The following is a 26,492-nucleotide window of genomic DNA, read 5'->3' on the forward strand; positions in this document are numbered from 1 at the left end:
TAGGAAGTAACATGATTCACTGTACACAGAATACAGAGCAAATGGACAACTGACCATATTGTGTCATCAATCAGTGAACATCCCAGAAACTTTTTAAGGATATTTATATGATAAAATTGTTAGACTCCACTGATTCCATGAAGGGCTGAACACTTCAGTTTGCACCAAGAGCAAGCTGTAGGAACCTCTATGAGGTAAAGAGCTTTAGAGGCCACTGGAAAAGATCAGAAAGAAGGGGAATGCATCAAATGGTTAATATCCTAAAAGTTAACAGCAGCCTATTTTGAGACCAAAACCATAACACACTAGACTCCAGATGTCACTGGCAGCAATAGAAGGTGACCCAAAAATTCCAGGAGGCTTAATTTTATACAACCACAACCCTAGGAAAGTTTAAATACAGCTTTGATCTAAAAAGGAAGGTGGAAAAAGCGTTTGCACAATTTGGCAGCTTATGGAGAATTCAGATGTATTAACAGACCCCTGTGCCTCCATGACCAGAATCTGCCACCTCCTGAATGAGAGCGCATCAAAATATTTAAAGGGAAAGATGTAAAAACTAAGAAGATTGAGTTGTATTTTATTAGTTCATTATAGTTTGAAATTACAAACTAAACCACACCTGGGTACTGACCAACAAAAACGACATTATTTAGGTGTATTATGATATACCTTAATGCAATAAAATCTTACTGCAGAGTAACCGGTCTTGTGATGGTTAACCTGGGAACAGGAGCTTCAGAGAGTGAGAGTAAAGTTACAGTAGAAGTATCCAAAATTCCAAACATGATTTTAGTTTTTAAGGACTCATATAACAAATAACTTTATTTGTTAATCCAAATAAAAAGGACTTAATGTTTATGAAAATTAAAAATATTTTTTTTGTAGTACCACAGTTTTCATCACTTTTAATATTAATTTAGGTTTAGATTCTATCTTTATTTTTAAGAAAGGTGAAAAAAATGCTATATTTAAAAAATGAATGCTTATAAGAAATGCTTTAGCTGGAGGAGAAGCTTTATTGATTTTTAGGGGTGGGATTTGGGAATTGAATTTTTCTGGATCATAACATTTTATTTACTGGTGTTTGATAAACTGCAGTGTCACCTGCCAGCTGGCTTCAGTTAAAGAAAGCTGATTGATAGCCCAGGACATACATAGGAAGAACAAAATCATAAAAATGGTAGAAACTTCCTCCCCACCCCCCCACTCCAATTAGTCATGCTAGGCATATTCCTTTGGCTTGAACAGGATCATTCTTTTATTTATTGCCTGCATTATTCTAACTCTTATAGGTACCAACTACCATTAAATTTTCTATCTACTAGGCTCTTAACATTCTGTGCAAAAAATTGGTTTGGCCACACTATACAGTCCTGAATGAGTATCATCATACAGGGGAATTTAGACATTTATCCAGGCGCCTTTCTTGCCCTTTGTATGAAGATGCCTGTGTTAGACAAAGTACTCCAGCATTCAGGAGTTAAAAAAACCAAGCAACTTACATTTAAATAATTTACAAGTTAAATGCAGAGATAGAAAGCAATAGTTTTTTCCCAGTGGGGTTTTGGTTTGGTTGGGGGTTTTTTGTTTCTTTTGGTTTGGTTTTGCTTGTTGCTTTTTTGTTTGTGGGTTTGGAGTTTTTTTGAGGTTTCCAAAATTACCTAATGACTAATTCCTTCAGTTTTCTACACACCACAACTAGTTTTAGGTGTCGTCACTAGCCACATAACCACACGGCTGTTTTTTCATTTCTCTGTCTTACTGTTTGTCTGAATCTTACCTTAACCTTTTTCATGCTGGCTGTGGTCTGCACACAACTGCTTTTCACATCTATTAATCCTGTTTCTTGACTCGTGATTTGAAGGAGGTCCTTCTGTCAAAGGACGATGCCCTTTTCAAAGGGTCAGAAGCCCAACTCCACCTGCCAAGTTTTCTACTTGAGTTAATAACTGGCAGCAAGGCCAAGGAAGCTTGTACCATCATACCAGTATTCCATACCCATATTTTCTGTCAACAGATGTGTAACAAAGAATGCAAGTGGCAGACAGTAATCTTAATTTTAACTGGTATTAACAGTGACTTCTAATTTAAATTATATGTAATTTTCTGGATCACCAATTTTTGTGAAAAACAATGCTTAATTAAACTGCTATTATCAGAAAGGTGTATCTTTATCAGATATACTTTTTTTTATAATTTCATGGGACTGTGAATTTAAACATATTCATGAAGACTACAAAATATATATGTAGTACAATTGTTCTGTTTTGAACATCTAGAACATACCAGATTAGACCACAGAAAATCCTTGTAATGTTTGGGGAAAATGACCAGACACAGGGGTACAAACCATACTTTACTGACAAATGGTTATGAGAAATCTGTGACATTAGAGGCCTCTCTTTGACTACAAGCTCTCACTACTCCATGCCAATTTTTTGTTCTAGGAAAGGGGAACAATGATCTGTCATTTACCTTTAGGATTTTCTAATTCAGGTATAGAAAAGATCCCCTGTACAGCGCTATTGAAAGATCCTTGTACAGCCTCACATTCTGTTTAGAAGAAAGGTGAACAAAACCTCTGTTCCTATTCATTGAAGTCTCATTCATCAAAGAATGAATAATTCTGGCATACCATCCTGACCCCATATTTTATGATACCAAACACAGCAGCTGGAGAGTAGGAAAGTGCAAATGAGTCTTCTGTTTTGTGGATGCTATCAATCTGAGTGGTCCCATACTTCAGAAAAGCAGACAAGGAGCTCTTAGTTGTTTACTTCATTTATCATCAAGGAAATGCTGATCACAAGTTTCCTCAAGATTAGTTGGCAGTTAAAAAAAACCTCCAACAACAGAACCAAGTCTGCACTAAACAAGCACAACTCATATGGAGCATGTGAAGCCTGTTCAGCATCTCCAGAATCTGTAAGAGTAACCAATGATGTAGTTCTTTGGTGGTTCTTCTTGCCTTCTAAAAGCAAGTGCTAAATTAAGAAGACAGTGTTACTGATTTAGGTACCTTCATCAATTTGAAAAAAAAAAACCCAACTAATCAGAGTTCTCAGCTTCATTCCCAGAGGAATGCAGACTTACAGAATCATTGAGGTTGGAAGGTCTACCTAATCAAAGCCCCCTGCCAAAGTAGGATCACTTAGAGCAGGTTGCACAGAATCACATTCAGGGAGGTTCTGTGTATCTCCAGAGAAGGAGACTCCATGACACCTACCAAAGGACACTATCAGAACAAAGCTCACTTGCAGTGCAATTCCTGCAACTTCATTTACATTTATAAGTTGCATTAAGGAGATCTTGGCAACATAACTTAATTCACGCCTGATTTACAGATTTTAGAGCTGGAAACAGGGGTCACCCATGGTTGAAAACTTGATGCCACAATGCAGCAAGCCAAAGGAAATTGCTTATTGGTCAGCCTCTGTCTAGTATAATAGTCATTGGAAGACTTTCTTACACAGGTCTGTGGCTTTCTTACATAGGAAGAATAGCTGGTCTGTGCATAGGGAGGAACAGGTGGTAATTGCCTGGGCAGATTGACACTAGTCAGCTTTAACGTAATTCACCTTAAATTACTCTTCATTGACTGAAATGCAGCTACCTGCTTTGTCCAACCTCACCTCCACCTTTAGACAGCTGCAGACAACCTGGTCTTTCTTGCACAATCCAGCTATTTGGTAGGATTGTCTAATTAATATGAACTACACTGTAGAAGCATCTTTTCTTTCAGAAAATAGAGCTATGGGTGGGACTAAGGGAATTTAATGAGTCAAAGCTATTATTTGAAATCTAATATTTGCTTGCTGAGCAGCAGTAGTAGAGTCTTTATTAGGAGAAACAGGACTGTTAGACTTTGGCTGTGATTCACTGTACATTCTATTTTGTCTCACTGCTCTAGGTCTTTTTCTTTTTCTTATAACTTGAATAAGCAATTTATAGCCATCCCAGAGCTGGGTGGAAATGCTGGGATAAACACTGTAGTGAAAATTAAGGGTGTAATGACAGAATAAGATGATTCACTACTGTTCAGAATCTCTGGATCAGTTCTGCACAGCAAGGCCAAACATTTTAATGTATGTCTAAACACATACAGCACCAAAACTACAATGTAGAGGTCTACTGCCCTAGGCTACATCCTTGAGTAGATACAGTGCTGTCACCTTGAAACAGCTTCCAGCCCTGGCTTGTGATTCCAACATAAAACAGCAGGGAAGGATCATCCCTGCCACAGCTGCTGTCTCTGAGCAGCCCAAAGCTCATTCATGCTTTTGTAAACAAGCAGGTACTATCTAGGTAAAAAGTCCATCAGGAACAATGTCACATACAGACTACAGAATATATGGCACTAAAGACATTATGATTTCACCTCGAAATTACAGTTTGGAATTACTCTACTAGTCACACAGTTGCTATCTCTGGACATTTAAGAATTGTGTGTATGTGGTGTAAACCAGCCAAACTAACTGAATGCCAGGCCCTGCCTGGACACAGCAATTCACACAGCTCAGACACAGGATCTACAGATACTTAGCAAGGAGCAGAAGCAGCATTCCAGTATTTTCCCTATGCCACACCTCAAATTCCTGAACATTTTCCTGGGAGGGCTCAGGATTTGCATGAGCCTACACTTTTTTTGTGACTGCTGCTCTGGAAATAGAGTTCACAGATAGTCATTTTGCCTCCTGTAAATATCTGAGCTTTAACAGCTCAGTGCCAAAGCCAACTTAGTATTTTTTCCAACAAAATTAACAAGAAGTATCATGACTGATAAAATTAGAACCCACTACTATTACTATATTGTTTTTCTCTGTAGTTGTATTTAAAAATGAAAAAGTATTGGAAGTGCAAAAACATTTGCAGATAGTAGCAAGACATCATAAATTTTGTTGACTTCACAAATTTTATTTGTGATGAAAACCTGAATTCTCAGTTGACCTAAGAAATCAATCAGAGGATTGTCAACAATCCCATCAGATTAGAAGCTAAAGTCTGTGAAAATATAGCTTACCAGAAGATATTTTCTTCCTTTTAAGAATGTTTTTTTTCCTGACAGCAAAAATTACAAATGCAAATATACCCTATAATTTCTATATCTAATGAGGATTGAATCATTAACAGCAAACTTCACGTGTTGTAGAGAAGTGGCTGTTTTTTTATATTTATGCTGCCTCATGCAAGGGCATCCAAATTACATACATGTAAAAAGTATATATAATATACGATAATAATTAACATGATTTGTTACATTATTGTATATAATATTATCAATACTGGTGGAACAGCTCTGAAACTAAATATGACACTGCAGTGCATGCTATTTTGCAGTAATATATGGCTGTCTCACAAACTGAAGTATGTTGCTGTAAGAGACTTCAGCGAATAGAACTACCAAGAGTAATTCCAGCAAAATATCAATTAACTGCAATCTCTGTGAATGACCTCATGGAGAAATACCTAAAAATCACATCCCCTTTCACAGACTACTTCTTTTGGCTGGGGTAGAGTTAACTTTCTGAGCAGTGGCTGGTAGGGGGCTGTGTTTGGGTTTGTGCTGAACACAGGGTTGATAATACAGAGATGTTTTGTTATTGCTGAGCGGGGCTTGCACCGAGCCAAGGCCCTTTCTGCTCCTTGTACGGCCACACTGGAGAGGGGCTGGGGGTGCCTGGGAGACACAGCTGGGACAGGTGACCCCAGCTGAGCAAAGGGACATTCCAGAGCACATGGCATCATGCTCAGTGTATAAAGAGAAGGGAGGAAGGGGGATTAAGGAGACAATTGGAATGATGGCATTTGTCTTCCCAAGGCACAGTTAGGGGTGGAGGAGCCCTGGCTGTCCTGGAGATGCTGAACACCGGCCTGCCCTTGGGAACTGCTGCTCCCAGGGTGAGTGCCTTGTGTGGCTTTGTTTGTGTGCACAGCTTTTCCTTTGCCTACTGAACTGCCTTCACCTCAACCCGTGAGTTTTCTCGCTTTTACCTTCTGATTGTCTTCCCATCCCACTGGTGGGGGAGTGAGTGAGCAGCTGTGTGACATTTGGTTGCTGGCTGGGTTTAAACCACGACAACAGACATAAAACAAAAATATTATTTCATTATGTAAGACTGAGTATGGTCTCTGTGAATATTTGACAACTCAGGTGGCATTTTCAGATTGAAAGGGTTGTTTTTAAAAAAGACAGAACAAAATTTTGACTAGTTTTACAAAAAAGGTGCTAAGAAATTAGACCTGAACTTGAGAAAATGGATTTTAATTTATGGCTAGGAGATCCAGACAGCACTGGTATTTAGAACAGGCAAATTACATCCCATTTAAGCATTTATATTCCAGTTCTAGATCTGTTTTCCAACTTTTGCCCCTTCCTCTCCCATGACTATTACTGGTAAAAAATCCCAACAATCTTGTTTTAAGTACCAAACATTTCAACTGAAAATAACTTTCTGGGAGATACACAACAACAGACATTTAAAAAAAACCAGATAGATATTTCACTGTGCCAAGGAAAGCACAAGTATTTGACTGTACCTTGGTGTTTCCCATGCCATTGTCCAAGTCTGAACACTTGAATTTAATAGAAGGAAAGAGGGAATAGAAATAATGTACTTCAAATTTTAAGAGATAGATTAAAGTATTTTCAGACTGTTTCTTTACAAAATATTCCTCTTTGTGTTACTAACAGAAATGCCTTATGCTATTTCAGAAGTGAAGTAGAACAAAAGTAGGATAGCAACTATATACAACAGCAATTAAAATGTCCAGTCCTGTTTTCTTTTGAATTATTCATTTTACATTCTTCATTCACAAAAGTAAACCCAAACAGTTAAATGAAAAACATGTCAATGTATGTAATAATAATTAAAGCTTATAAAAATATAATCAATTATATAAAAATATAGAAACTACAGAAGGAAGTTATTGTACTTTATTTAAAAAGGAGCATTTCAGAAATTAGGAACCGCTTCTCAGAACAATACATGTGGAAATCTATACAAAAGGAGGTATCACTTAAAGACTGTACTGTGAATAGAGACTTTCGAATCAATTTGAGATGTTTCTTTAGCACCAAAAGTTTTCTTTGGGAAAAAAAAAAGTTGGATCATTATGAAAAACTTACAGGAGTTAAACTGTTGGAAGAGTCAAATACCTAAAGTTGATTACAGAAGGAAAAAAAAACCCTCTAATATTTAAAAAGTTTGGAGAAGTCCATAATGTGCAAAAGCAGGTTATGAAAGGGTTGTTTTTTTTTTTTAATCTTTGGCTAGTGTAGCTAGTGTATATAACTTCATTAACTTCAGCCGCATTTTGTTAGTATTTGTAAACAAAGTTTTGTGAAGGCCAAGTCCAAGGGTTTCAAATTGTTCTTTGGAATAACATCATGTTTTCAGACAGCTTGCTGTGAGATTGCTTATTGAAAGCATCTTTCAAGGTGAAGCAGCTGAGTCTGGAAAGACAACATTGCTTGAAAACTATAAATATATGCCATACAGTATTTCAAGAAACAATAAACCCTTTTGTGGCATTTCAATTGCACAGTACAACTCATGTCCTGTCTGAATTCTACCATGGCCTAAAAATGCTACAGAATACCTTTTGTTTTTATCTGAACATCACACTGCTTGCTGGGTTCTTTAATCATTTAATTAAAGAGTATTCCTAACATTTTGGATTTTCTAATTCACTTTGAACAAACGCAGTAATTGCTAAGGAAAACACACTCAATCTCAGTGTACACTATGTGAGACAAACTTGCACCAGTGCTCAAATGAGTGAAACAGTTCACTTAAAGATAGTATCTTTGTACTGATGCAGTAAGGAAAAAATATTGGTGAGATTTCAACTATTATATTAAAAAGGAAAGCTATAGCAGTATTTTGATAATTTTTGGGAATGTTTAATGCTATAAAAACAAGTTTCAGTGGTATAGCTGTATAATTTATGTATTGCATTTACAGTTTTAATAATATTGAACTGTTAAAGCTGTGTTTTCAACCAAAATAATTCCAATTTGACAGATTCTGAAATAAAATTACAAAGTCCTATAACCTAATATATAATAATATAATATATAAAATAAGTAATTACAGAGGTTTATATTACAGATGTTGACATTTCATAGCTAAGAAGTTTTGTTTCCAAATGCAGTGCAGCATTTTCACTTTGGAGCAGGGATAGTCAGATCCCCCCCTGATTCACCCATTCTCATTTTTGTTAAACACCATACTACTGGTAGCACAGACTTCCAGTCAAATAAGCTAGTCTTAAAAAAAGACTACACTATTTGGGATTCTCAGGACTTTGTTCCTTCCAAAGATCTGTCAAATAAATGAAAACACAGGTTTTACTTCTCCTCTGCTGTGTTCTTTCCTCCCATCTAGCTGATGTATTAATTTTTTGCTCACCTAATCATAGCCCCGCCTAAGGATCATGCACTGCTGACATGCTCCTGTCAGCCTACTGACATGTGTACTGTGCCTTTTATACCACAGTGGCTCTGTCACCTAACATTACTAAGAACATCCATCTCATCTTCATTTTTTGTACAATAAGATGTGCTCTGTGAATGTAATATTCAGCTCTAACCACTCTGAGGTAAATTAGCAGCATAGTGCATTTTACACAACTCACATTATATCCCACAGATACAGTGTAAACTGCTCCCTAGCAACTGCAGCAAAAAATATACCCTTCAGGCATTTTTTCCAGCTAAAGAAACCAACTTTCTATCTGATGAACTTCATATATAAAACAATCTTGGCTACTGTCACCTCAAATTGTTCTGACTAATGGTCCTTAAGATGCATTTTTAGCCCTTTGCCTCATTTGGGTTCTGATACTGAAGTTTCTTTTGCAAATCTTCCACCTCAATGATTTTAGCACCCAGGAAAAAAAGTATTTTTGCAAACCAAGAAATATCTTCCCAATAAAAACTAACCATTTATATAAGAATTATAATCATGAGCTAGAAATCCACTTTAGATGGAAAATGTAACTCTCAGCATGCTGATAAGAGTGAAGACACTGGATTTATTTTGTGGAAAGCTGAAGTTTTTTAGTTGTACTTCATTCACATACTGAATGGAATTGCAAGTATTTTCAAATAACTATAAGCTTTTAAGTAGACTATTGCTTCTTGTGTCATCCAAAATCTGTTTAAGTGAACTTAGTTAATATCTGGGGAAAGACAGAAAATAGTCCATATTTAAAACAACTAGACTCATGCTCATGCATCACACCTCGTAAGATGTGGCTGCTGTGACACTGTTACTCCTTTTAACACACCATAAAATATTTTAAAGGTAATACCAGAATAGTAACAGCTCATTAATACTTCACAAATGAACAGAACCCTCCACCAACAATTAGGAATTTCCTCCCCTCTGCTAGGGAAAGGGTGTTACAGCAGACAGTTAACTTCCCCAGTGCAAGTCAAGCCTTCGAGTCTGATGTTATCAGGCTGGTCAGGTTAGCACATTTAGGCAGAGGCGAGTTTGCTATTTTTGTACATCAGCCTCCACTGGCATGCAGCCCTGTGCATGGTTAAAAAGACAGCAGCTCCAGGACAGAAGAGCAAACAGCACCTGTTAGCTAGCCACCAAACACGGCAAAAGCAGAACAGCACTGTCCTTTCCCTTCAGGAAATTCTGTCTTGGGAACTGGTACAGACCTCAGAAAGGAACGAAATCTGTCCTTTGTGTTGAACAAGACAACAACCACCACCACCAAGTCAACTCTGTTGACTGATACTTCTCTGATAAAAAGCAAAGCACGTGCTGTGTGACTACACTTCAAGCACCTTCCTTGGTACCCTTCAAAGAAACCGGCCCTGAAAACATGTAAATTATATTCCCATATGAGTTTACACCCATTTTTGACATGACCTTAGAACAGGGACCTGGACAGCATCTTACATGGTGAAGCAGAAATGCATTTTCTAAGAAGTCCTGTGTCACCACCACCTGAAGTCAAACACCATACAGAAATTGGCATATTTAATAAAATGCCATTGAAGTAAATCCTAGTTAGAACACTAATTGTCATGCCCAGTTCCTGAACCAAAGTACTCATCTTCAGTCACTGGATAACTACCTTGCACAAGAAATAGCATTTCTATTAGAACCATGTATTCATCACTTCCATACTGAGTAAACATTGGAGTTCAAACCACATTTCCATCAGAGATCCCATGCAGTATAGCTGGTAGTGTGTTATGAATTCAACCTTGGTGCAAACTTCTATTAGTAGCAGTACAGTCTTTTGTTTAGTGAGATTCTCATTTCGTGAACAAACATCCTATTGACTTTTCTGTGACATTTATGTAATTTAGGTCTTCCAAGTCAGGTCTTCTCTATATGTCTTAATGACCTAATTAAAAGAACTATTGTCATACCACTATATAATGTAGGAAGAAGAGGGGGCAGGCTGTTTCCCTTTTAAGCTGACAAGCACAAAAATCTGTAGGTAAAAGCTTTTTCAGTTCTGAATTTCCCCATAACAAGAAATAATTGGGTTATCTGAATGCCCCAGATGATGAAAATGTTATATATTTTAAAGGACCAAAGAACATATGGATATAACATGCCTTCCTATGTATGAAAATCTAGCTGGATCAGAAAAGAAAAAATAACAGTTTTGCAAACTTTACACTCAGAGAAAACCAAAAAATAAAATACAAACTTTCTAGCAATGCTCAAACCATCCTTATAAAACAGAGCATACCATTTTATTTCAATTCTCCTTTAAAACCTTAAAATCCATGTCAAATTTAATATTAAATTGCCAACTTAAATTTTTCACCCAAACTCACCCAGTTTTCACTTTATCTCTCTCATTATTTCCAGAACAAATATAGTGCAAAAATTGAGCAAGGTGTTCCTGACAGTAAACAAATACTAAAAGAGCAAATTCAGTACAGATACTATCCTGATAAAGTCCCAGGCTACAGTTTTTGTAGAAAAGGAAAGTATAAATCTTTGCAACAATGTGTTTTACAGAAAGCTGTTAAATACACTGAAGCTACCTAAATCCTGAAAACTGGATTCACTGAAATTCAACAAAGTCCTGGCTTTTCATTGTTATGGAAGAGGGGAAGGAACTTAAGACTGACTGAATTTAACTGAGGTGCTAGAGATCACTTTACTTAGTCCAGTGGGTTTTGGATAAGGACATTAATGTGAAACACACTTGGCAATCAACTATTTTTACTTTTGAAAAAATATTACATCTCTACCTGCATACTTATACATTAGCCCACCTTTTATGCATTTGTTAGCATTTAATATGGTCATTTCATTCTTACAGTTCTGCTTAGAATAATTATTATATTTTATATATAAATAATAAATAAAGATATATATAAATACTGAAAACTATTATTATATACTGTTTGGAGAATAACTCCAGAGAGTTATAGTTGAGGTTCTTCTCTACAGGTGTGCAAGGTTATTACAATATTTCATTACCACAAAACAATACATCTTCAGATAGAGGCAGTATTAGCTTATAATGTTTCTTGTTACCATGCTACCAACCTGCGCTTGTAAAACAATTTAATCACTTCCATATTGGTTATACATGAAATATTAGTGCTGTGTTTCACAGGGAACACCTCCTGCATTTTCATTACAATATAACTGTATTACTTACAGAGTCAGAAAATCTATTTGACTTTAATCATGTCATTGCATTTCATTGAAAAATTTCTAGTCTAAGTTTTACTAGTTAAAGAAAGAAACAGTCTTCCAGTTTTAAGTCCTCAATTTAACCAATCTGGGCTCCATTACTTTCTAAACTCCATGGCATTTCTATGGCTCTTTCAGTTATCTTTCGTATTACCATCTATTCTAACTGCTAAAATACTATAAGTCTTTGTCTTCTAAGACAGAAAAGACCTCAAAAATTGTAATATCCCGTGTGATAACCTGGTACTTATACATCAAACATTAACATTCTTATCTAGCTAATGTATAGCAAAAGAAGTCAAGATTACAACAATCTTTATGGTTTACATATGAAATATGTGAATATCATCTTCAAAAGATAACTGTTTTATTTTTCAACAATGGAAATATATGAAAGTCAAATAAATTGTTTTATTTTCTTCCATTAAAATAGTCCATCAGATAACAAAGAAGAGATACTAATACCATGCCCTTCTTGACAAATCAGGCAAAGATGTCATCCAGTGAGTTATGAAATACTGGCACATAAGAACAACACGTACAAAATGGAAGCAGTTACAGAATTCTGAGGTAGTACACATAACAGATTAACAATGTAGGCATGCATAAATACATATATACAGCATATTTAGATGATTTTTGAAATGAGAAATGTTGAAACTAAACTTCTGGTCAGCATTTTTATCATCTCTTTAGAACTGCTAGGCCAAGCTCTTGAATGTGTGAGATTCTACAAGAGGAGTAGGCTGTCACAAAGCCAGTTAACAGCCACTTGAGTCTGTAGTGTCCTCACACAAATGTGGTGCCACTGGCAAAGGCTCAACCAGGGGACCGAGCTGGAGTGTCCTTGAACTTCATCCACCCAGGCAAGTACAAGTGCCACCAGGTACCCATGTATGTCCCTGCACCTAAAAATACTTCCTGGCAGATCTGGCAGATCTCATCCCGCTCACCCACTTGCTTTCTACAGGCAGGAACCAAATAGTTCTGACCATACCATGTCCATAATGTGACTGAAACAGATCCACCACATCCTTTGATTATCTCTGGCCCAAGCAAATCTGCTCTGGTGTTCACAGCAGCAGGGAATCCAGGAGCCAAATCTGACACCATGTGTGTGCTGTACTCGGTATAATCTTCTTAACATGTTCTACAGATAATTCAGTCTCAAAGACTGTTTCTTTACTGAAAGTGTTTGTACTAGAACTGATACCAAAACTGATTTCTGGTACTAATCATCATACTTTTTAATCAGAATATGTTTCAACATACAAGATGGTAATTTCTTTGTTCTACCTGACACATATGCTTTGTCTATAAGAGAATTACAAAATGCTTTTCAACATGTAAAATCAGGTAGTATTGTTAATTCAGCTGCTTGAAGTCATGTTGTTAAAACCATGACTAAAAATTACTTTCAAACAACTGCATGTTGTGTAAGTAGAACCATGGCCCAATAATATAAATGTTTATAGTCAGCAAGATGGGAAAAAAACCCTTAAGAAGTTTGGGTACATCTCTAAAAGTTGGAAAAACCACACAGAACCTTTATTGTGACCTTGATAGAAAGAACTGCATTAAAAATAATTCTAAATAGTTCCAAAATATCAGGTCACATGCAGTCAAAACTGCCTGAGCCCAAAAGGTTTACAAAACATTTTTTCCACCTTAGCTGCAACACAGCAAAATATTTGTGTAAAAGTATTTCAGAGCAGAAGTAATGAGCTCTTAACAAACTGATTGGGTAGAGGTGAATCCTGAGCAAGTAAATTAGAGACATCAGAATATACATGAACTAGTTACCACTAACTTGGTAAGAAACTTACATTTCAAGTTTAATTCTTGTGATGAAAACCTCATATATTTGAATCTTTTATCTAACTTTTAGCAGTGCTGTGTTACTACCTAGCTTATGTTAAGCAAATACAGTATAAACTACATATAACAAAATTTAGTTTATGATTATATTTGAGCTAAGGTGCATTTTTTGTGGTCTTTTAACAAAAATCTAGCATACTCAAAAGCTTGGCAAGATGAAAGAACAGTGGCTTTACTCCAAAGTCTGAAATCTTGCAAATGCTAAAAGCTTTGGGTAAACATTAATATAACAGATTTTTATAGTACAGTGCTATCACTGTACTAATGCCACTCTTACTAGCTGCCTAACAGACCTTATGAATTATTGAGATTTAATGTATCTTCTTAAAAAGCATACCTAAAAGAAATTAACTTTGAGTATTTTTTGGATGCCCACAATGGTGTGACTTCATTTACATGTATCATCATACCTACATCTGAGTGTTTTTTTAGGGAAGAACATAGTAAAATTTGGCTAATGATTCTGAAGTATCTTATAAAAATGTTAGATGAATGCACACATCTTAACACAAGAAGATATTGTCACAATTGAACAATGGAACACAAGTTCCACTTTTTGAAATGATAGTCTGTTTAAGGCAGATAAGCAGCACATGTGGCACTGCTCTATCACTGCTGCCAAATGTATTCAGCACAGCTTCAGCAATTATCACTACTGTGGCCTGTAAGTACTGGGGAAAAATACCCTGCAGGCTGACAGTGTTCATGTCCGTCCGTGACATCTTTGCAGGCTACCATGAGCTCACTGGGCCACACTAAACTAATTTTGAGCTGCATCAGCCAACAGAAGGCTGTTTTGACTTTGCAGCTACTTGTACACATGGACATGCTTGTCATGAAGTAGCACTGGGTAGGTTTCAAGCACACCATGCAAATGGAATACACCAAAACTTCTTTCCTTGGGAAACTGCCTTGTTTTAGTTGCTACAGATTCAGCAAACAGCATCCATTAGATCAGGAATATAACTTTAAACCACCCATAACAACAATCAAGTAATAGAAATATATTTGTCATGTACTTCAATACATGCTAATTTGAAAAAGCTGTTCTGATGAACTGTATTATATTGTGAAACAAAATGAAAGAAGAATTCTATTGCTGCAACCAACTACAGTTGGTAACAGTCTTTTAGACAACCAGATTTACACAGCAGATGACCTCATAAATGGGTAGTAGAACAGCTGGGGCCTTTCTTCAAAGGAAATAAAATGTAATTCTTTAAGCTAAATATTTAAATTAACAAAGCAATAGGCTGCCTACTGAAATAGTCCTGTACTTCTGCCAAGTACTTGAACAACAATAAATCAAGAAACAGAACAGCACTTCAGACTGGAGTTTGACAAGCACATAAGGCACTTATTAACTGCTGCTGTTCAACCATCTTGCCCTCTTCTTGCATTTACCTTCATAGTTCTATGTCTTCCCTTGCCTTCATAAGGTCCTCTGTGAAGCAGATTCAAGCTGGCAGAAAGTGGGTTTCTGTTTTGTTTTGGCTTTTTAAGTCAGTGGCCAGGGTGGAGGAGTGGTCTTCTGCCAGACTTAGGTGTGGAAGTAGTTCTGCAAAGGGCTAGGAAGGATGGTGTTACTGTGACTGAGAGAAGGGAAAACAGGATCATTACAGACACCCTGCTGGAATTACTTGCCCTGCTGTGAAACCCCATTTATTACTAAGTAACACTAGGTAGTAACACAGCACACTAATAATACATTTCTGATGTTTCTTTAAACCTCGCTCTCAATGCTGTTGGCAGTGCAGCAGCTTTTCTAAGTGACATGCTCTGAGTATCAAATGACTAGCCTGGCTTTGAACAAGGAACATGAAGAGATCCTTTCCATATGGCGGGCTTCCAGCCTAACCTCTAATACAACTGGGAGGGAGGAGAAGAAAAGCTTTAGTTATTATTTTCATTTTACTATGAAATGTAGTTCACAAATGAAAGGTGATTAATTAGATAGCATTGGAGTTAGGGCTGTTGTGTATTGAATCTGTGGAGAGGCTAGGAAAGCATTAAAGGTATTTGAGTAAATCGCTTTGCACTCCAATATTTTTAAAAGCTTCTTTGGTTTTAATTAAAAATTATTTTAACAGCAATCAAAATGGATCAAATACTATATATCACCACTCTAACTTCCCCATTCATTGCAGTTGGAATAAGTGCTAGGAATGGCATTTTTTTGAGTTTTCTCTCTGTTTTATCTGGTCTGGATTTCTGGATACAGCATTAACCTGTCTGAGTTTATTGAGGTTAAAAAAAAAAACAACAACCAAACAAAAAACAAAAACCTCCCAGCTAAAAACCAAAGCCTGTGTTGCAATCAAAATATTTTTAACTCTATGAACACCCTTGTCTTATATGCTATGACACTTTTATTCCTCATAGACATACATGCAAAAAACCTCATAAGGTAAGATACTGTTGGCAAAATTGAGACAAGGACAAGAAGTTGTCTTTGAGCATGGAACTAATGCCACTGTGATGGCAAAGAACTCCAGAAGCACTGAGCAGGACTCAGAGTGGACAAAAAGATGACAAATGAGCTTCAGTGTAGATGTATGTAGGCTAATACATCGTATGGAAAATCTCAGTCACATACACACCATGATGACAAATGACTGGAGAAAAAAATCCAGCAGTCATTATTGACAGAGCCTTATGTACAACAGCAAGAAAAACCCTACCAAAACATTGGGTACCATGAGGAAAAGCACTGAGAAGAAGTCAGTGCACATTTATACAACCTTGGTCCATCCACGTCTCAAGTACTTCTGGTCTCTGCATCTCAACAACAGACTCTAGTCAGAGAATAAAATATCGAAAGGATGAAGTGCCTGCCTTAGAAAAAGAGACCTGAGGAGCTCTTTAGTTAGAAAAGAAGACTGAAACAAGATATGATCAATCAAAACATGAAGAGGGTAAATAAACTAATGTAAAGCTGCTTGCTAAATCCTTTAGTAATAGAACTAAGGGACATTTTACAAAGCAAGCACAACATTAGTTTATAAAGAATTAAGTACTTCGTTACAAAGGCAGTAGTAAGCTTCTGGAACTTGCTGCCACAGAAGGTTGTGAAGATAGTAAAGCATCAGCAAGTTTGAAAAAGACAAGTTCTTGGTTTGCAGGTCCACAAATGGGCTCTAAAATCACTGAGCAGATATATAGCCACCATCCACAATATGACAATCAAGTATGCAGGATGAGTACAAGAGAATAGGTTCATAAAATGGCTAGGTTTGTGTATAGTCCCTAACAGCATCCCTTAATGTCACTGTCAGAGACAACAGTCCCCAGTATGAAGGTCCACTGGTCTGACACAGCACAGATTTTCTGGTGTTCTTCACTTCAGTTGCCTTCAGTATCTTCTACTGAGCTCTGAAAAATCCATGAAGGTTACACCCCTGCTTCTTAGAAGCTGTGAAAGATGGAGGTCAGATCTGAATAACAGCAGTCCTTCAGTATAAATTGCAACACAAAATCCTATGCTAAGCAGTACATTAGTACTATGTCTTTAAACAAAAATAAGGATTAGACCTAGGAGGAAATATTTGCATTACTCCAGGCAGTGTGACCCCAAAAAGCCACAGATGTTGTTCCACAGCAAGATCAGCTGTTTCAGTGAAACTGTAGCCACCTGCTGAGGGACAAAAGAAACAAACATCAGCCCCTCAAAGAGCTGAGCTGCAGAACTGCTCAAAGGGAAACAAGGTTAGCCATGTAAGTCATTCACATTTTTACTAAAGTAAGTCTCAAAAGATAGTAAGACTTAAAGCCTACTGGTACTTAGATGGCAGTCAAAAAAACTGAGTGAAAAGCCAGTATCTATCGTGTGTTTTCTTCCTTCCTGTACAGAAACTGTGTATACATTTAATAGACATATTCTAATTGCAATATTTTGAGACTGCTGATAATACAGAACACCTGCAAAAGGAAAAAGTATGCTGGCAACACTCCACAGAAATGAATGAATTTCTCAACAGTATTCCCACAAGATTTCAGTTATGTAGCATTTTCTTCGTTCACTACACTCTTTACCATTAGCTGCCTCACCAGTATTTGGTAACTTCTTCAGATGAAAAAAATGCAGGCTTATGTATTTCATAAATATTTGTAGTGATACATTAAATTATACACTTATATATGCATTAAATTACACATTTTAATCCTTAAGGGAACAATAGAGTTTTGATGAGTAACTATTACAGCTATGTAGATTATTCCCACTAGTTTGAATCAAGAGCTACAAAAATCAGAATGCAAGAGGGTTAAGAAGTGTCCACTCCCCACTACACATGCAATACCTGGCAATTCTACATTTTAGTGTAGTGATACAAGAGGGGTGTCTCGTAATTGACATCTGTAGTTCATTTATTATCACACCTTGATTCATCTCTGTATTAACAGTAGCCACTGACAGGCCCAAGACTCTCATACATCCTTTCTTTCTCCTGGTTGTGCTGGGGAAAGCTGATCTCTTCCACCAACCTATCTGCAGTCTGACAAAGAGCCACCTGCCCATCTTTGCCTCTCTCCCACTGTTGAAGAGCTGTGCTCTCAGCACTGGGACCTGAATTCCTGTTAAGAGGACCTTCTCTAAGTTCCTTGAAAGGCATTCTCAGGAGACAGAGGTGTTCAAGCAGAGCACTCTAGGTCACTATGCCCATGACACTGCTATGCAGCAGCAGATACTATCAGCATTTGGAAACCTCTGAGGGCTGTGGGGGAGCCACAAAGGGAACACTTGGATGCTGAGGCATTTTATACTTCTGTGTATCTAGAGCTCTGCAGAGCTGCCATATATCAGCATTTAGAGTTGCTGCGTTTGACAGAGACACAGTTAATAGCTATGAGCCCATATTTTAACTGCAATTCAAAAACAGCATGAGCTTTTCCAAAAAGATCCGTGTACCGTTTGCATAATCTGATAAAACTAGGAGATACATCATTCATTCATCTTTTCCGTGATCTTCTGCAGCTCTTCACTGGTTCAACTGAATGTACATATGTACTTATTTCTAAAATACGCTTAGTTCTAAAAAGCATACATCTTGTTTTCTCTAGCTGTATCAAAAGAAATAATTTTCCTACTAGTCACGGTAAATAACATCAATAACATCTTAGTATCCATCTTTACCTATTTAACTAAACAAGCAACAGGGTGGACAACATGACAGAATTGACTGCTTCAGTTCCAGATTTTTTATTATGTTACATATAGTGAAACTACCCTGTAAAAATTACTACTACAAAAGCATCTTAGGAAAATTCAGGATATCTCTGAGTGTTGGGAGGCATACAGAAGGACTCATTTTCCTTTATATAGAAGAAAACCACAAAACGCAAGCTAAAAATTTCTGAAACTTCTGCATTCTCCTCAAACTTTTAACTAGGTATGAGCATTATGTAATTATAATATTTATGAATATTAATAAGTATACAGCTGATTAATATTTTTAAACAATATATAATACACTTATATTGACTTCAGTGGTGGAATGATTGCTGCTGTAAAGTAAATAAGTAAAAATTTCATTATGTACTAACAGACAAAGAAGATGAATAAACACTGAATTGAGCACCCTTCTGAAATGGCAGCATTGAAATATTTTGATGTTTTAGAAAAGGTATTTAAGACAAAGATTGGCTATGTAGAAAATACACTGGCATACATTCTCCTGCATGCATGTTCTCTTGGGAACAGCCCCAGTGAAGTAACTGTCACAAATGAAGTCTACTCATCTGCTGAAGGTTCTACAGCTTACCCATTCACAAATTAAATGTTTAGATTAAAATTTGGTGTCACAAGGGAGGGCAGAGGGAAAGCTTAGTGTGTTCAGCCTGTAATCTACAAAGATTTGTCTGCTCTCTTCCACAAAACAACCACAAAAAATTGTGTTTTCCTTCCTAAAAAAGCACATAAGGAAAAAATGGGTGATGTTATGAGGCATGAACAAAACCAAGTGCATCTCAGACATTGCATCATGACTACGTGCAACATACTTGGATGTATACTTGTTCTCTACATTAATCTAAAATACTCTGACGACACTGAATCAGGTTAACTAACTGAAGTTTCTGAAAAACTGGTTGGACAACATGACATTTGCTGCACCTGTATAGATCTGTCCAGAATCAGAGATGTACAAGAACTGATATTTCATTAGCAATTTATATTCTGCCAAAAACTTTACTTAGTGGGTAACTATGCAGGGAGGGAACAATATTTAACCTGTGCCAGCTCTAAATTCCACACCTCAAATCTTATACACTTACCTGTGCCTTCCCCACAGCTATAAAAATGGGCTTCAGCTCTCCAAAGCAGAGCATGTATATGTTACAATGGTGTTTGCACTGGTTATTCACCCTTGCAGCTATCATGATTTAAAACATTTCTGAAAACACGTTCTGCATCACGTGATTGAACACATCCTTATAACTAACTAATCAGAATCCTCTATCAAGAAAGAGTGAACAAGATCAATACACTCCTAGAAAGCAGAAAAGGAAGCTTAAAGGTACAGTGGAAAAAAATCAAAAACCCCTGAATAAAACTAAATGCTCTTCACATCTTCCGCAGACAGTGTTTAAATGTTTAAAATACCTAACCCAAGAGATGCAAAATAACCAACACATAACACAAACTATTCTTCGTCTGTTAATTGTGGATGCTGTCCTGCTTCCTACTGAATCAATGTCAAAACTCTTTATTTCTATGATTGGAAGATCAGGCTCTTTATCACAAAGTCTGGCAACACCTCGGCAGATTCCTTGAAATGTTATATAATCAAGACACTTAATGTTTACAACGACATCTCTGAAGAGAATCTAAAGGCTGTTTTTATCTAAATGAACATGATTTGACCACACTTCAAAGCCTTCCAATATTGTCTTTATCACTAAAAGTAGTAGGGCGAAGAACAATGGAAAGGAGTGCATAGGGATAAATGAGATTTCATCTTTCTAATTCTTCCGTCTCAATAGCCAGTGGTCAGGTATCAACCATCACCGATACGTTTACTTTAAAATAACTTTTCTTCGACCTAACTGTGTTAACAACTTTAAGATCCAGTCTGCGGCCACGCCACCACCGCTGCCGCCTTCGGTTGTGTGACTCTCCCCGCTGGGCGTCCGGGAGCATCTTCGAGTTAAATCCTCCCTTGAAGGGAAGTTCAACCCACCGGCCCAAGAGAGGCGCAGATGGGCGCAGCGCCGGCCCGGGGCACGGCCACGCTGCCGCTGCCGAGCAGGGCACAGCCGGGACCCGCGGCACCGCCTTTCCAGCCACCATCCCCGGCGGCCCCGCACGGCAACGCCGGAGCCGCGTTCGGCGGCACCGTTCGGCGGCCCTCCCGAGGCGGCGGAGCGGAGGGGCAGCGCCGCAGCCCCTCCTGGAGGGCTGATGTCGCCCCCCGCCGCGGCACCGCAGGCACCGCCGGCCGCCGCCAGCCGGGCGGGGGCAGACGAAGTTCCCACCGCACCGCCGGTCCCTCCCGGGGACCGCCGCGCCGAAGGGCACGGCAAGGGGCGGTGGGAGACCGCGCCCGTCCGCGACCCCTGCCCATCGCGGCCCAGCGCCGTCGGCCGCCCCCGGCATCTCGGCCGCCCGCCGCTCCGCCAGTGCCGGCACCGCTGCCCGGCGCTGCCGGCGGCCCCTTCAGCACCGGACGCGAGGGATGCGCACGACGACGAGCACCCGCATTCCTCCCGGTCGGACCTTACCGGCCGCGCTCGCCGCCCTCGGTCGCCCGAGCTGCCGCCGCTCCGCGCCGCGCTCCCGCAGCCGGGGCGCATCCCTGCTCCGCCCGCAGCCGCACCAGCCGGCAGAGCGCGCGCCGCGCGGGAGCGCAGCGCGGGCACCGGCGGAGCTCGCCCTCGCCGACTGGCACCGCCGGCAGCCAATGGCCGCGCGCGCCGCGCCGAGGGGGCGGGACGCTGTGGAGGGAACGGACCAATGGGAGCCGCTCCGCGAGGCAGCGCCGCTTCCGGGCGGCGGGAGCCGCGCGCCGCCTCTGTGCCCGCGGCCGGTGTCTCTGCTGGGACAGGGTGCTCGGTGTCCCTGCGGCGGTGTCCCCGCTGGGGCAGCGTGCTCGGTGTCCCTGCGGCGGTGTCCCCGCTGGGGCAGCGTGCTCGGTGTCCCTGCGGCCGGTGTCCCCGCCGGGCAGCGCCGCGGGCTCTCCGGGACGCGCTCCATCCCCGGCAGAGGGTACCGGTGGTGGTAACGCGCGCGTCTGGGCCACCCTTGCTCATCCCCAGCCGCTCTGGAAAACGGGAGCGGGCTGAGGGCCGGCCGTCAGGTGGGAAGTGTGTGCCGCCCACTCCCCGCGTGCACAGGGGAACACGGAGCTTTGTTTAAAATAAGTAAAATTTAGTGGAAGAAGATGTATTTTTTTCTAGGGGAATTCCACTGTGCTGAAACCGTGTCCGCCGGCTACATGCCTGCGGCCGCTGCCGGCTGCCGCCGACCTTGGCGCGGGCGCGGCGGGCACAGGAGCGCGTCCTCGGCGGCCGCCTCAGCGCTGCGCGGTGCGGGACCCTCCGGCGCCGCGCTCGCACTGCGCTGCGCGGCTTGCACCGAGCTTGCGAGGCCTCAGAACTTGTCCCACTGGCAGCTCCGCACCTGCCCGCACCTCTGTTGAAATCGGTTCAGCGGTAGCAGCGATTTTTGCCAGTGGAACAGGTGCCTGTTTGTAGCTCTTGTTTATGTGGTACATCCATAGGCTTGCACAGTTGCTCTGTGTAGAACGAGGTCTTTAGCGCGCTAACCGCAGGGATGTCCTGTAGAGGTGTACGGGGCTGGTAGGGTACCACAGGTCCTGGAGAAGTGAAGATCGAGGATGAACCGTGGAGGATTATTGGTGTAAGGCACTAAGGGAAGAGGCATGGGCTTGGTACTGGAGGCCTGTGGCGATAAATGGCTTACCTGTGATCACTTAAAGAAATGTAAGTCTGGAGCTGGACCAAAATGGGTTTGGAGGTTGTAAAGAAACAGTACCTGACATATCTAAAAGGTAACATACTAAATTCAGGTATAGAATTAGAGCTGCAAACCAGTGAAGAAAGAAAAATGTAGAAGAGTGTGCTTGCAAAAGATAAAAATGAACTTAAGGGAAAACTAGAGGAGGAAGAAATTGAAACGCTGAATATTGTACTTCTCCTTCTTGGCCAAGGACTCCAAATGATCAATAAGTCACTGTTATCACCCCTTCACATTAGGGTGGAATGAAACCGGTCAGGAGATCCAGGGCAGCAGAAGAAGGGGGAATGTGCCAGGAGGAGAGGAGTACAGCAACTTCAACTACTCTTTTTTCTAGAACTAATAGTTATTAGACTCTTAAGATTTCAGTAATACTAAGAATAAATGTCTCTTTCATGTTTTCCAGTCTGTCTAAAACGCCAGGTGGAATGCTTGAAAACATTTCAGAAATGTATTTTACTGCTGGGTTCTTTTCAGTGTTAATGGTCTTTACCCACTCTTTTGGAATTTGCTTGTCAAGTAGAACTCCTTGACTAGTTTTATTTGCTGATTCAAAAGGGTGTGGAGACTTATTAATTCCTAGTGGCTTGCCACTGTATTTCATGCCTATTAAGAACGGTTTCTAAAATCAAATAATCTGTCAAGTTAATCTGGTCATTACCAAATGTTTGTTAATTCCTTAATGAAATATTGTTAATACCACAATATTAAATATAATTTATAGGCAGAGTTGCTTGTTGTACCAGATGCAGGTACCCTCATCTGTGCTGAGTTCAGAACTGTTAGTACTGTTAAACGTGAAAATTGTGTCTTTTATCTCACACTCTTCAACAGTTTACCTTTTTTTGGTTTTGTTTTTTTGTTGGCAATTGAGTTTGCTGTTGTTTTAAATGCTCGTATGCTTAGACACTGCAACTGGTCAGAGATGTTTTCTTCTAGCAAATGGGTTTTATTACTTCAGGAACTGCTTCAAGCCTTGAGAAAGTACATTTTTTAATAGTAGCATTATATATTTAAGGTATCAGGTTTTTTACTCTTTGTTAAAACAGGGTTATTTTAAACTTTTGGTATCAGTTATATCATTATCTTGAAAGAAACCCAAAGCCTAACACACTTTATTTATGTTTGACAGTTTTACAAATATTACAGAACTGACTAGAGCATTGCACATTTATAACTTTACAACTCCTGCAAAGAAGAAGGAAATATTAAAAATAATCCTTATAAAGGAATCTCTTTGTAGTAAGCAGAACATATATGTGATTACTTTTAATACTTCAAACTTATCCAAAAATGTAAACAGAAATTCAGATAATAATGTCTGAATTTTATGTTCATGTTAAAGAGTAGACATTAAGGTTCTCTACAGCAGCTTTTTGCAGTCATATGCACAGCTGGGTGTGTAAGTTAGTTAAATCCTTAAAAAGAAAAACAAAATGCCACACTTTGGCTAAATGTTTATGAGACACCTGTTTATGAGACGAAGCAACTCACAGGAAGATGTAGCTATAGGCATAGATGCACCAACTAATTAAAAGCAGAAAAGAGATGAGGAAAAAAAAAGCAAAAATATGGGTCTGTTCCTTTAGGTGCTTTATGGTATGCATAATAAAGTCTAAAGTTTAGCAGTCCCCCTGATAAACTTGGGAGATTTTTTTTTTTATTTTTTTTTTAAATTTTTTTATATCAGCCCACAAAACTGTAATTTAGCCTTCAGTCCCATAAGACAGAAGAGTTTCAACAGTTCTTTCAGAAAAACAACATCATACTCCTGGAAAGTACTAAAGGACATATGTGAGCTGAGCTGCTCTTATTTGTAGCAGAAACTGTAAGAAATGTAATTTCCATTCAGTTCTGTCAGCAGCAGTCCTTTCTGTCCTGGATCAACAGGAGTGACAGAAGTTAGAAGTTACACCTACTGAAATAATTTTTTAGCTGTTAAGACAGCCAACAAGATGTGAACTGTGGGATATTGTGCTGGTATTGGGGATTCTGGCAGATGGCAGGAACTATCTTGAAATTCCTTTGTGAAGAAAGGAAATAGAGTTGCTGTATGTCTTTTTAGGCTTTAACCTCAGGTTTTAGGAGAACAGTATGGTAGTACTGAAGTGTACTATAATTGGCAGATCTTTTACATTAAACTGTAAAATAACCTCTTAGAGGTAGACATTATTTCACTTCTCCCTTCTGATAAGGTTTGAATACTTAACTGATGCATGGATGCAGCACTGCTTTTGTAGATCTGGGGGAGGAATATTTGATTATTTATTTTTAACTGTATTACAATTTGCTAGCATTATTCAGCCTAATTTGGTATCCCTTTTGTTAATATCATGTAGATGTATGCTGTGAGATGCAGATCACTGTTATGTGCTAGGTTCTATATAGACAAGTAAGGAGACAAAGGATTCTTGCCCCCACAAACTAGCCCCCTCATATACTCTTCTGGAAGTGCACTGGGATCTGATTTCACACTGCATGAGAAACTGTTTCCTTTTGTAATTTTATCTCCTATGTACTATGTCAGCTGGAGGGAGCTAATTTCCCCATAAACAAAGCAAGGCGACTTCCTTTGTGTGCAGAGTGAGTCCTTCAAGATATTTGTATATCTGCAGTGATCACTTGTAAGCAGAGCTTCCATTTATATCGTAGTGTCCTTCAGAGCAATGTCACTGTGAACATAATGAATATACTTAGAAGTATTTAAAGATTCTATAAATATATATTTAATTGCAACTGCCTTGAACAGTGATGTAAGATAGGCCTTTTGTGCAAAGGAATGGATGGGCGGAGGACCATTTTTCACATCCAAGTAATTCTGCTTTGCATGAGTGACCTGTTCATATAAAGAACATTTTTTTCCTTCCCCTACCTCCCCCACATTGATCCAGTCAGTTTGGGTATTTTTATCTTTGTTTTAAATATATTAGAATTTTCACTGTTCCCCACCCCATAGTTAATTTTGTGGTGGATCAACTATTTTGACAAATATTTGCACTATTACCTAAGAAGTTAATTATAAAGAATTAATCTGGCTCTCAGCAGGGTTAACCAAGAGAGAAGAACGTTCCCATCACAGTCTGTGGCTGAATCCAGCTGGCAAAAATCAATGTGGTTCTGTTTAATTATGATTAATGTTTTCACTTATTTTATAATATTGCATTCAATTTAATTTTTTTTCAATTTTTCATCCTCTTGGAGGATGATTTGGCAATTGCTGCTCATAAACCAGAGAGCTTGGTTCTGTGTCATCTGATTGCTTATCAGCAAGAGGATGTGACCAGTAGTGGAATGTGACTGGCCCTTAATTTCCATTTTCTTGAATTACACAGCTGGCAGAATACAGGTGTCATGTTCCCTCATACTAATACTGCAAAGCTTGGAATTGTCATCACTGGGACTATTTTATGATTGACACACAGGAGAGTTTGTGTTACCCTTATTTTCACTGAAGACCATTTTAAGAAAAATTACTCACATGTTTCTGTTGCTGGAGTGGCATCCTCATAGATAAGGATGTCTGCCCACTAAGGGACTGAGGATATTGGTACTAAAATTTATTCATAGATAAAAGAACTGCATCAGGAATATTTGGCCGTGTGCTTTTTCTTATCATCTGGAAGAAAAAACTTGTCTAAAGTCTTAGTCCCAAGGAGCTTGTAATGGTAGTAGAAGGGCAACTAAAGGAAGCACAGAATATATGATAGAGAAAGGGGAAAACAGTGAAACCACCATATTATGAAGCAGTTCAGTGGCACTGAGCTTCCTAGTTCTATATATACACAGCCAGTTGTTACAGTAATTTGCTGATTGCTTGTGATTCTACTTATGTATGCATGAGTATCTATATATTTATATGCTTACAGACATGATACTCATGTAATACATTAAAAGATTATTAGATTTGAAAATGCGAATGCCTGAACTCAAAAGCTATCTGGTATAGTTTT

At 39.0% G+C, this 26,492-nt stretch overlaps 1 protein-coding gene and 1 long non-coding RNA gene across 20 annotated transcripts in view; one reads left to right on the forward strand and one right to left on the reverse strand.

Annotated features, from left to right (window-relative positions):
• Positions 1-21,481, reverse strand: part of B3GALT1 (beta-1,3-galactosyltransferase 1) — a 174,999-nt gene extending 153,518 nt beyond the window's left edge. For 9 of the 15 annotated variants that reach the window (XR_015288955.1, XR_015288963.1, XR_015288959.1 and 6 more), the window contains exon 1: positions 21,288-21,481. The gene's annotated coding sequence lies outside the window, so the exon portion shown is untranslated. The remainder of the gene's footprint in view (positions 1-21,287) is intronic. The other 6 variants (XR_015288957.1, XM_086896807.1, XM_086896805.1 and 3 more) reach the window with 2 other exon arrangements.
• LOC111932129 (uncharacterized) overlaps positions 1-26,492 on the forward strand; it is a 291,751-nt gene that overhangs the window by 165,905 nt on the left and 99,354 nt on the right. The window contains exons 8-10 of one of the 5 annotated variants that reach the window (XR_002865941.2): positions 12,127-12,263; positions 12,390-12,563; positions 12,668-15,664. The exons of 3 other annotated variants lie outside the window; for them this stretch is intronic. This is a non-coding gene — a long non-coding RNA (uncharacterized LOC111932129). Of the gene's footprint in view, positions 1-12,126; positions 12,264-12,389; positions 12,564-12,667; positions 15,665-21,937; positions 22,246-26,492 lie in introns of those variants that run through there. One more of the 5 variants, XR_015288967.1, reaches the window with a different exon arrangement.

Source organism: Cyanistes caeruleus, chromosome 7, assembly GCF_971803275.1.
Source record: "Cyanistes caeruleus chromosome 7, bCyaCae1.hap1.1, whole genome shotgun sequence".
NCBI classification, from domain to species: domain Eukaryota; kingdom Metazoa; phylum Chordata; class Aves; order Passeriformes; family Paridae; genus Cyanistes; species Cyanistes caeruleus.